Source organism: Nuphar pumila, chromosome 11 (genome assembly GCF_984573655.1).
Source record: "Nuphar pumila chromosome 11, dmNupPumi1.hap1.1, whole genome shotgun sequence".
Taxonomy (NCBI): domain Eukaryota; kingdom Viridiplantae; phylum Streptophyta; class Magnoliopsida; order Nymphaeales; family Nymphaeaceae; genus Nuphar; species Nuphar pumila.
The window spans coordinates 39,889,923-39,900,573 of NC_143259.1; the positions used below are offsets into that span (position 1 = coordinate 39,889,923).

The 10,651-nt window shown below is 37.4% G+C and overlaps 1 pseudogene across 1 annotated transcript; it reads right to left on the reverse strand.

Annotated features, from left to right (window-relative positions):
- Positions 1–6,601: 6,601 nt before the first annotated feature.
- On the reverse strand, positions 6,602–9,245 carry LOC149822292 (cytochrome P450 86A2 pseudogene; annotated as a pseudogene). Its single transcript, XR_016425922.1, has one exon. The product of XR_016425922.1 is annotated as a cytochrome P450 86A2 pseudogene (transcript).
- Positions 9,246–10,651: the final 1,406 nt, after the last annotated feature.

Here is a 10,651-nt window from a genome sequence, read left to right on the forward strand (position 1 = left end):
CCACATCCATGCTTGATGAAATTGTAACACTAAGCACTTGCTTGCTTACTTTTTTCTTCCTCGACCATATCCAAAGTCCCACAGATATTTTTTCCTCAATATGTGGTTGTCATCATTGCATCCGCAGCCCGCCTAATCAAGGATCCACAATATGGAGGAATAACTCATTGTGTATATATTGGATTGTTGTAGTTCCATTTAACTCTGATCAATTAAATGAATGCATTCACTTTGAGGAAATTCAATATTGATCAGGCTTTTGTATGCATATGTACATGCTTAACATGGGAAGGCTCCAATTTCAGCTGGATCACTTCATCTAGATATTATATCGTGGTTATTTAATTCTAGGAAAGCTAATCGATCAACTTACAAATAAAATGATCGGATTATCACAAAGTGGCATGTTTATGTAAATTCTGATTCCAATAGATAATTGTAACACCTCCAAAATTTTAACTCAAAAATACAGAAATTTTTGTTATAAATATATAATAATGCAACGGCTTTACCGATGGATAAATTTTAACCATATCAAGCACTAGACAACTTGACTGAGCACAAGAAGGAGCGTGTCCTAGCCTTCTAGTACCAAATTTAGTACGGAACCACTACTAGCAAATTGATTAAATATATTAAATAAAAAAATCATTAGCTTAAATGACTTATCAATGGCATTGTTTTAACCGAATTAAGTTTTAAAAAGTCAATTTGTGCATGCACTGATGTTTAAGTTTTTTAGAATAAAGTTTGAGAAAAGGGTATTCAATTGACAAAAAGCTTATTTTTAATTATGTTAAAAAATATAACAAAAAATATTAATTTAAAATCAGTTAAACATTCTGAATTTTTAGTTAAACATTTCGGACGAGTTATAATCACAAAACACATCATATTCAACCGTCAATATAAAATTAATCTAAATGTTTAAATAGTTTCTCATAAAATATAAATCATTCACATATTCTGTCCTTTAAACCTAAGAATTTAAACAATCAATTAAAATGTTGTTTAAATGGTTCCACATAAAATAAAAATTTAAATCTAAATGTTTAAATAAACTCAAACAATTGGTTTCACACAGCACCCGGCGGCATCCACTCCAACTTGATCATTCATTACATGTTTTTTTTTTATTTTGAAAACAAGGGTAAAACTTTAAAGAGCCTCAGGAAAATTCACAAAGGTATTGCATTTATATAAAATACTAAGCATGCAATAATTGCATTGCACAAGGTATATCACCAAACATTCGATTGAATAACTACATAATTAAATTTAGGAATACATATTATTAGTATATTTCACAATCAACCATATATCAACTCAGGCAGTTATAAATGGATAAATGAATGCATAAAAGTGAGCATTATTTTATTATTTTTCTTTTTACCAAACCCTATTAGGTGTACATAGGGTATCACAAAACAGACTAGATCACTCGGGTGCTTGTTATGTTATGTGATTTGATGTTTCGAGAGACTAACTGAGTCGCATCCACTAGGAGTGGTCCTAAACCGAGAGAAAACTGTCTTGGTGGTTTAGCTACATGCCAAACAGGATCGGTCCTAACTTCTGCAGAAGATATTAACATATCACCTAGGATTAAAATTGATAGTCTGACCCCCCTTACTCCTCTGGACCTAAGAATCAACTGAGTCATTTTCACTCAAAGTATTTTTATAATTTAAGGGTCAAGAGAGTTTATACTGCCTACCCTCTCCAAGGTAGACATGGGTCATTCTGGTTCAGTACACCTTGGTAAGGCATACTCAAAATCCCATAATAGGGTTATCTTTATTAGGTCATGGGTCAATGCAGCTATCACATATGAATAGCCTATTGTAATAATTAGATCATGGTCCTTCTTTGAAACCCTAGATCAACATGTAAATTCTTTTGAACACCCATATGCATGTAATCTTATGGGTATCTATTACTTTGTATGCATTTCATACTCACATACGACATGACATAGCACTACATGCATTTATCATAATATTTGCATAACATAAAAATGTTATTCATCAATTAAACATACAATATTCATAAAAACATGCATAATTATCACACACATATTCATTCACATATGCAAAGTTTTTTAAATCTGTTTCCTTAAAAAACCCTCAATTCTAGGATTTTCAAGCCAACAACGAGAAAGTCATGCATCATAAAAATCCAATACATGTCTAGATTTTTTTATACATTTACATGTATATGTCTAAATTCATGTTGCAAAATTTTAGAATTTTAGGAAACATGCTTTAGGAGAAACGATTAAGTTTTTCGGATCACACAACTAAAATAGCGTAAAACCGCATCAAGTTTTGCAAACAAGTCAATATGCATATCAAATCAAATCTCAAATTCACAATCATATCAGAGACAATATTAGAACACATCTAATATCAGTTTAAACATCAAATATAATCAATTCATGCTGTCATAATTGGATTCAACAATCAAAGTAAATCACAAATCGCGTAGGAGCCTATTTCTTGAAAATTGGGCCTTTGTACACTAAATCTGTAGATCACAAGCTAGGATTTATTTTTTATTTCATCTCAGACATATACATTTACATCATATCTAATATGAAATAGAAGCTGGGTTTATAAAAATAAAATAAAAAAACTAAAACATAAATAAAGGTCATGTGAACCGATTTTCCAAAAAAAAAAAACTCTCATAAACCCTAATTGATCCAGTCCACATGAATCAACTTATGTATTGAGTTTCAACCTTTCAAATTACCTCAGACCTAATATAAACATTAATGAACTCTGGCTGAGTAAACAAAAATTCTATACAACACAAAATATTTATAATCGAAAAAGGCTCCCATAAACCCTAGTCGGGAGACCTATATGATTATATTTATGTGATCATAAACCCTATCATTCAATTTTTGCCTCATATAACTCAATATTCACATACTGTAATTTAATTTATGGAATCAACAAATATTAATTTACATAAGAAAATAATATAATTTATGATATTTTTTCAAAAGAGATTTTAAAAACCCTAAAAACGATTTGCATAATTTAAGGCATGTTTTTATAATCAGTCATATGCCTCAGATAAATATTTAAACATGCATCTCAAACTGATTAACCTTCATAATTTTAATAAATAAAATCTTAATAATCAGAATGAACATAATCTACACGATTTTTAGGTTTTTCTTGCATAGAATGCCAAAAACCCTAAAAACAATTTTACAAATCTACGGCTTACCATCTTCAATAAGCTAGGTAACTAATTTAACAAGATTATAATCCATAACATGTTGTTCATAAATATTTAAAATAATAAATAGAATATTAAAATCATCTAACATGGACTTCAACATAAAAGCAAGGTTTATAGGGTTTTCATCAAAATCGATTTTTGTAAAAACCCTCCCAAGGCTTTACAAAAATTTCTGACCATATACCATCTATTCTAATATGGTTTAGGAGTTGATTTTAAACCCAAATAACATATGGAATAAAAATAAATATGTTTTGCATGATCCACTTTCAAAACAAGTTTTTATTTAAGGTTTTCTCAAAAACATTTTTTTATAAAAACCCCTTTCAACTTTAAAAATTTATGATATCAGTTTCATAAAGGTTTAGGGACTGATTTCATAAAGTAAAACATATAAGAACCATCCCTAATCAGATCTAACATCTTTTCTCAAACAAAACCATTTTTATCAGGTTTTCTTTAAAATCAATATTTGTAAAAACTCTAAAAAGGCTTTATAAAAATTTCAAACCATATGATATCCGTTCCAACATGATTTGGGGTTGTTTTATGATCATGCATAATTTTTATGCATAAATTCATATATTTTCATGCATGATTATGTGCGATAATTGCTTAAAAATGCTTGTTTGCGAAGGTTTTCATAGTTTTTCATCAAAGCATAATTTGAGCAAATTGAGCCGCTTTGAAGTATTTCTGAGAAAATAATTAAGTTTTTAAAAAATATTTTAGAAAGTGAGGTCTTTTAAAATATTAAAAACGTTTCAGACTCTTTTTGAAAGAATTCCTAAAAACCTACTTAGAAGACTATAAATAATATTTTAGAGAGAGAGAGATAGACATTTTTTTCTCTTAAAATCTATGCCCCTTCTCTCTCCTCTCTACCTCTTCTTTTTCTTTTTTCTCTTCTTAATCCGGTTCTCTTCCCTCTTTCTTCTTTCTTCTTTTTCTTTCTTGTCTTTGCTTATAAACCTTGTCGTCGCCGGCTCTTCTTTCCCCCCATCATCGGAGAGTTTTTATGTTTGAGGGCCTTGAATTTTGTGAGTTTTTATGTTTTTGTGATCCTGAGTTGAAACTAACCTTGAATTTTTGTGAGTTTTTATGTTTTGTTTTGTGTTTTGTCTTTTTATTTTTATAGGAGAGCATTTAGATGTGCGGTAGGCCCTCAAAAGTACCTCTAAAGAGCCCTCTAAGGTCTCGAAAAGGTTTCCTTAAAAGACCTTTCAGGCCCCCTCAGAGAGCCCTTAAGGAAGCCCTTCAAGATTAAAAACCAATGATGAAGAAACAAAGAAGGGAAGCAGTGAAAGATAAAAATGGACTAAAAGCTCAAAGCACTGAAGACCTTTTCTTTTATTTTTAGTTTAAAATTTTATTTTATTTATTTAATTCATTGGGTCTGTAATAAAACCATTAATTATTCTTTGCACGCCCTCCGCAGAGGGTAGCATGCATTCTTTTATTTAGTTAATTAATTAATCTTTATTTTCAAGGCAACAAAAGTAGTTCTGTGTGAGGTACAAAAGTACTTATCCTGTTCCTTGCGATCAACTCGGACTCCACCACTCGTGCGAGCTAGTTTTTATTATTTGGTGTCTGACTTTCACACTGTTTTTATTAAAAATATTGTTTTAAAAATCTATTTCATAAAACTTACACAATTTTATATGTGAATATATATCTGAAAAATATTTCAGCATGGATATGCATACTTGATGTATGCAAAATGCAAAAGCCCACGTAAATCTTACCTAAGAAAATTGGTGTAGATTGCTTCACCACCACCGAACCACCTTCCTCTCACTTGTAGTAGCAATGCAGTCACCACCAAGCTCCTTCTTCAAAGGGACGTGAATATGGGAGGAAGAAGATGACTAAAAAAACAAAAGCAAAACTCCAAAAAAAATGGGAGAGATATGAGAGAGGACGAGCGTTTTTCCCTCTAGACTCCTTTGAGAAGGAATCCCAATAATATTAAACTCTCCCCTCTCCCAAACTCATGTGAGAGGGGAGAGTCCAACATTAATTGCCTATTAAAAAAACAAACAACTTTGAAAACTTTGACCTTTCCACTTTAACTCTAATTTTAAAACCTTATTAACCCTATGTTTTAAATTCTCATTTCACTTAAGTTAATTAAATTACCTACTAACCAATTAACCACTAATTAATTGGCTTCAATTAGGGCCCACATAGGTCATCCCATATGGGGGTCCAATCCAATGAGATTGGATCCAATTCTTTCTTAATTTGGATCCCCATGAATTTACTCAAATGTCCATATCCAATATTCTATCAATTGGATATCTAAAAGTATTTAATAAGATATCTGGATTCATTTTATCATAATCGGATCCCTTATTGCACATCGTCAAATAGAGTTCATATTAGGTCCATTTTAAAATTATCCAAGACCCAAATTAATTATATATTTAGTTGCACATCATCAAATAAATTATTATTTGCTTTGCCATTATTTGTTAAATAATATATCATTTATTTTCATACAAAAATGCACAATTTAATTTAAATGAGATCCAAGCTTAAAGAAATAGGACATGCATATCCAAACCATCTAATTTCTTATTTTAGTCTTCAAATTTTATAATTATTCGAATAATGCTATTCATACATTGAGACTAAAATTCTACACTAATTCTAAAACCAAGAAAATCAAGAATTTGAAGAATTGTACTCAAGTCATAGATGCACATAAAATTCATTTTTATTAGTTATAATTTCAAAAAAAAAAAATTTATTAGTTATAATTTCAAAAAAAATCTCAAGTTTTACGCACACATGCTTAGACATACAAATTCATGTGCTCTGCAATGTGCCCAATTCAAATCCTACAGGTGAACAATCCCTCAAAAAAAAAAATCCCTACAGGTGAAACTTTTACTAAGTTGGCTCACTTGAACATTCTTATGTGTCGAGTTTATTACTTAACATCTGTTTGTTGCAAGAACCAACATTTCTTAGTTGACCACTTTGAATACATGGGAGGGGGAAGAAAAATGAAAATAAATATGCAAATTACAAATCACATTATTCCCACAAGGGATGCTGCAGGGCAACAGGGAGTGAAGTTGGTCAGTCTTTCTAATGACTTGAGTCAGGCAGATCAGTCATATTCTCAACGTGGGCTGTGTATAGCTGCTTTTGTCTGCTATGCTGATTGGTCTTATCAATTAGCAATGGATACAAGCTCCATCTTTTTTATTTATTGCCACTGAATAGTCCCCATGGTAATAAAGCAAGAGGTTGGGGAGATAATAAGAAAGCAAATAATTGCTCTCATTAAGGACCAGAGACAGAATTTACAGCTTTTCGGCTTGGTTTATACATGCACAAACACGAGGAATTTAGTCATTTCTCTCATAAATTTTAGTACACAATAACATACAATAACATTGTGAACAAACTATTTCAGATTTTGTAAATTTCTCCAGCTCCCCATATCTAATCAAATCCTTTCTTCCACATTTCTTGTTAATAAATTTTCACTAGTGTCTTCTCCACACTATTTTCCTTATTCATTCTCTTTAAACAAAACCCCAAGAAAAACAAAAAAGAAAAGGAAAAAACATATTGCGTGAGCCATAGCCCTGACAATATACATATATAAACACACCTCTCTCTCTCTCTCTCTCTCTCTCTCTCACATCCCCACTTACTCACCATTAAGGTCTTTGCTAAAATCCAGCAGCTCCCTCTTGCGCAAGTTTACCTTGAGCCCATTCTTCAGAAAGAGTGTCATGGACATTTTCTGCTCCACCTGGTGGCCCTGCACCAGGCTCAACCTGTGCCTCAGGAGAATTGCGGCAGCTATGGACTTCATTTGCAAGTAGGCCAGATCCTTGCCCAGGCAAAGTCTGGGCCCGCCATTGAATGCAACAAAGGTGTAACAGTCTGGCGACTCGAAGCGCTTTCCGTCAGCTGTGAGCCACCTCTCTGGTCTGAATTCCAGGCAGTCTGGTCCCCAGATGAACTCCATTCGGCCGACTGAGTATAACGAGTAAGTCACTGCTGAACCTGCGGGCATAAAGGTCCCATCCGGCAACACGTCGTCTGCAACAACATGCTTCGAGTCCTCTGGGACCGAGGGGTACAGCCGAAGGGTTTCAGAGAGTGCAGCCTTGAGGTAGACCAATTGGTCAACTTCCTGGTAGGTCAGTGGCTCATCTAGCCACTGCTGGATATCAGCACCCCGAGATTCTCTCAGTACGGCAGAGATCTCATTGGTGATCTTTTCTTCGACGTGCGGATGGTTGCAGACTAGCCAGAAGAACCAGCTGAGTGCGACGGATGATGTGTCACGCCCAGCCAGAATGAAATTGAGAGCCACATGTTGGAGGAAAGTGTCTGTATAAGACTGTCCTGTCTTCTGCATGAACCTGGACAGTAGGTCGTCTCGGGTTGCCCGGTCCGGCTGGCGCGCCAATTCCAGCTTCCGAGCCTTGATGACCTCTGAGAGGTACGAGTCAATGACCTGCATGCTTTCATGGAGGCTGGATTCCATACCGAGGTGGAGCCACTTCTTGAGCCGCCAGATGAATATCGGGAAGATAAACCGGTTGAGCGATGCCTCGGTGGCACGGTCGAAGGCCCTGGCGAAGGGGTTATCAGGCAGACCTGGCGACAGGGTCTCCGGGTCCCTGCCAAAGGCGAGCCCACAGATGTTGTCGAAGGTGAGCCGGAGGAGCAGGTCCTGGAGGTCGACGGGCCGGGCCTCAGATTGGGCCGAATCGAGGATTGGGCAGAGCCTGAGCTTGATGGATCGGCTGACCCATTGGGACATGGCCTGCCGGAGGGTCCGTGTCGTGAATTCTAAAGCGGCTGTCTTGCGTTGGAAGCGCCACGTGTCACCGTCCGAATTGAAGATGCCCTGGCCCAGTAGGTCGTGGAAGGCCGCCTGCCAGGTGGGACCCTTGGGGTAGTTGTCGAATCGGGTCTTGAGGATGTGCTCCAGGTTCCTGGGGTCGCAGGTGACCGTGACCAGGCCCTGCCTTCGGGCTAGGAAGGGGACGGCCAGGATGCACGTTTGGTACGTGCCACCACACGTGCGGAGGTTGTCGGCGATCCAATCGTGCATCCGCTGCCCGTTCCTGATCAGGCCGGGCAGGCTGCCCACGATCGGCCACACGCGCGGGCCCGTCATCGCACGTGCGAGCAAGAGGAACCACACGAAGTAGGCCGAGATGGCCGAGAAGACCAGCAGCACCGCCGAGACGTCCATTGTCTCCGGACGCCGGAAAACCAGAGAACTATGCGGGCAATCGCCGGAAAATCAGGAACCGGATTTCGTGGAGACTAAGCGCGGCTCTCTTGGGGTTGTGTCATGACAATGCCAATTGGGGAGTGAGATGGCTCCGCGTCACTGTAGAATGAATATTTCACCGGAAAACCGCTTTTTATAGTATATGGAGGTATCTAAAACCGGATATAGAATGGGCAAGTCGGTGTTTCCTTTTTATTTCGTCCGGATACCGTCGCGGGGAAATCTAATAGTTGATTGGAAGAGCTGAGAACTCCAATTCCCAGCGCCGAGGCTCCGCCGAAAAAATGGAAACCTCGCCGGAAAACCGCTACCCGGTTAAAATGGTCAAGGAAGAAAGCAACGAAAACAAAATCAGCAGACTCGTCTCTTTCTACACCGACGCCTCACTTCAAAGCCGAAGGCGGGTAAGTCACCCGCCGGAAAACCAGTCACCAAGTTGCCGAAAAACTCACTTGAAAACAGGAAACACGCGGGAAAACCAGGGTTTCAGCGAGGAGCAGCGCTTAACACAGAATGTGCATCATCTGAAGAGGTCCACCTCGCCGGATCCCCGAAAACGCCGCCGGAAAGCCACCAAGGCCCTCCGGAAACCGGTCTGTGACAAGAGATTCTGTGAAGAACCCAGGTGGGGGATTCTAGGAAGAGGGTGGTGCTACTGAACCCATCTGGCGGGGAAGGAGTCACCGGGAAACCGCCTATGAGGTGGTGGGAGAAAGGTGGGTGATGGTGGTAAAGATGGGGAGGTTTTATAGAGAGGGAAGCAATAGTGGTGGGGGAGAGTTAGTCTCTTCTTAATGGCGCCAGACTGGTTTGTGATTCCACCCTCTCTCTCTCTCTCACTCCCTCTCTCCCACACACTTTCTCTCTCTTCATTACTTCTCCCCATCTGAAACAGCCATTAAATGCCGTCAGAAGTCGTTGGGAATTTAAGAAAAAACACCATCCTGTAACTGCGATGAAGGGGAAACCATGCCACCAAGCCTCTCTCTCTCTCTCTCTAAGTGACACACGGCAACTACCAATTTTTTCTAGTCTAGCATTCAATTACAGTCCCCAAATCTCATAATACTTTGCCTCTCTTATAAACTCCCTAGTTTCTCTTTCTAGACTTGGCTAATCAACCTCTCTCTCTCTCATATGGAAGGGAGGGGGGGTGAGTAAATGAGATGGTTGATGCGAGAGGAGATCACCGTCTTTTGGCCCACCAATTTTTAAATCTCGTGTGACCGTTGGGAATTTGTTGAGCGGCCACCATTTGCCACTCCCTCTCCCTACTTGGGACGCCCCCTGTCCTCCCCACCTTAATTTGCATACTTGTTTATTTTATTTATCGCCTGGGATGGGAGCTCCCTGTTTCCCTGTTTCTTGGTGCGCTCCCATAGTTCTTTATCAATTTTCTACATGGTTGAGTTGGTGAATTAAGTTGGGGAGCTCACCACCCTCAAGCACCGAGTTTTGCCTTTTTGGCCTATGAATTTATTGACACCCACTTGACTTATTAAAGGCGTAGCAGAAGTAAATTCTTTGTATTTTTTTTCACCTTTTTGGTTTATAGTTCTCTATGAATTTACTAAAAAGTACATGACCTTCATTGTCTTTTTATTTTATTTATTTTTATAACCACACAGAAAGGCACCGATTTTTGGTCTCCGACAGGTAGTATTGTTTACTGAACTTTGTTTTAGGACGACTTCTTCATAAAACCCCAACAAATACTTTGTCTACTGAGTGGAGCCCCCTTCAACTTGAAACCCACCAGCCGACTAGGGTTTGGAAACAAAGATAAGCTGCTTGTGGCTATACTTGTAAATAGCTTATTCAAATTTATTATATAGGTTGGGCAAGCTGAACATGAACTATGAATGTTTGGCTCGACTCTTCCTGTACAGGCTCGTTATCGAGCAATAAAAATATATTAGAGTATATATAGTTGAAGCGTTTTGGCTTGGCATCAATAAGTTTAGAGTTCAAACCCTATTGCTTACCCGTTTGAAACAACGTTTTTTTAAGCTTCCTTCATTATGCTTAAAGTCTAATTTTTATTATTTTTAATCTTATGTATATATATATATATATATATATATATATATATATATATATATATATATATATATATAT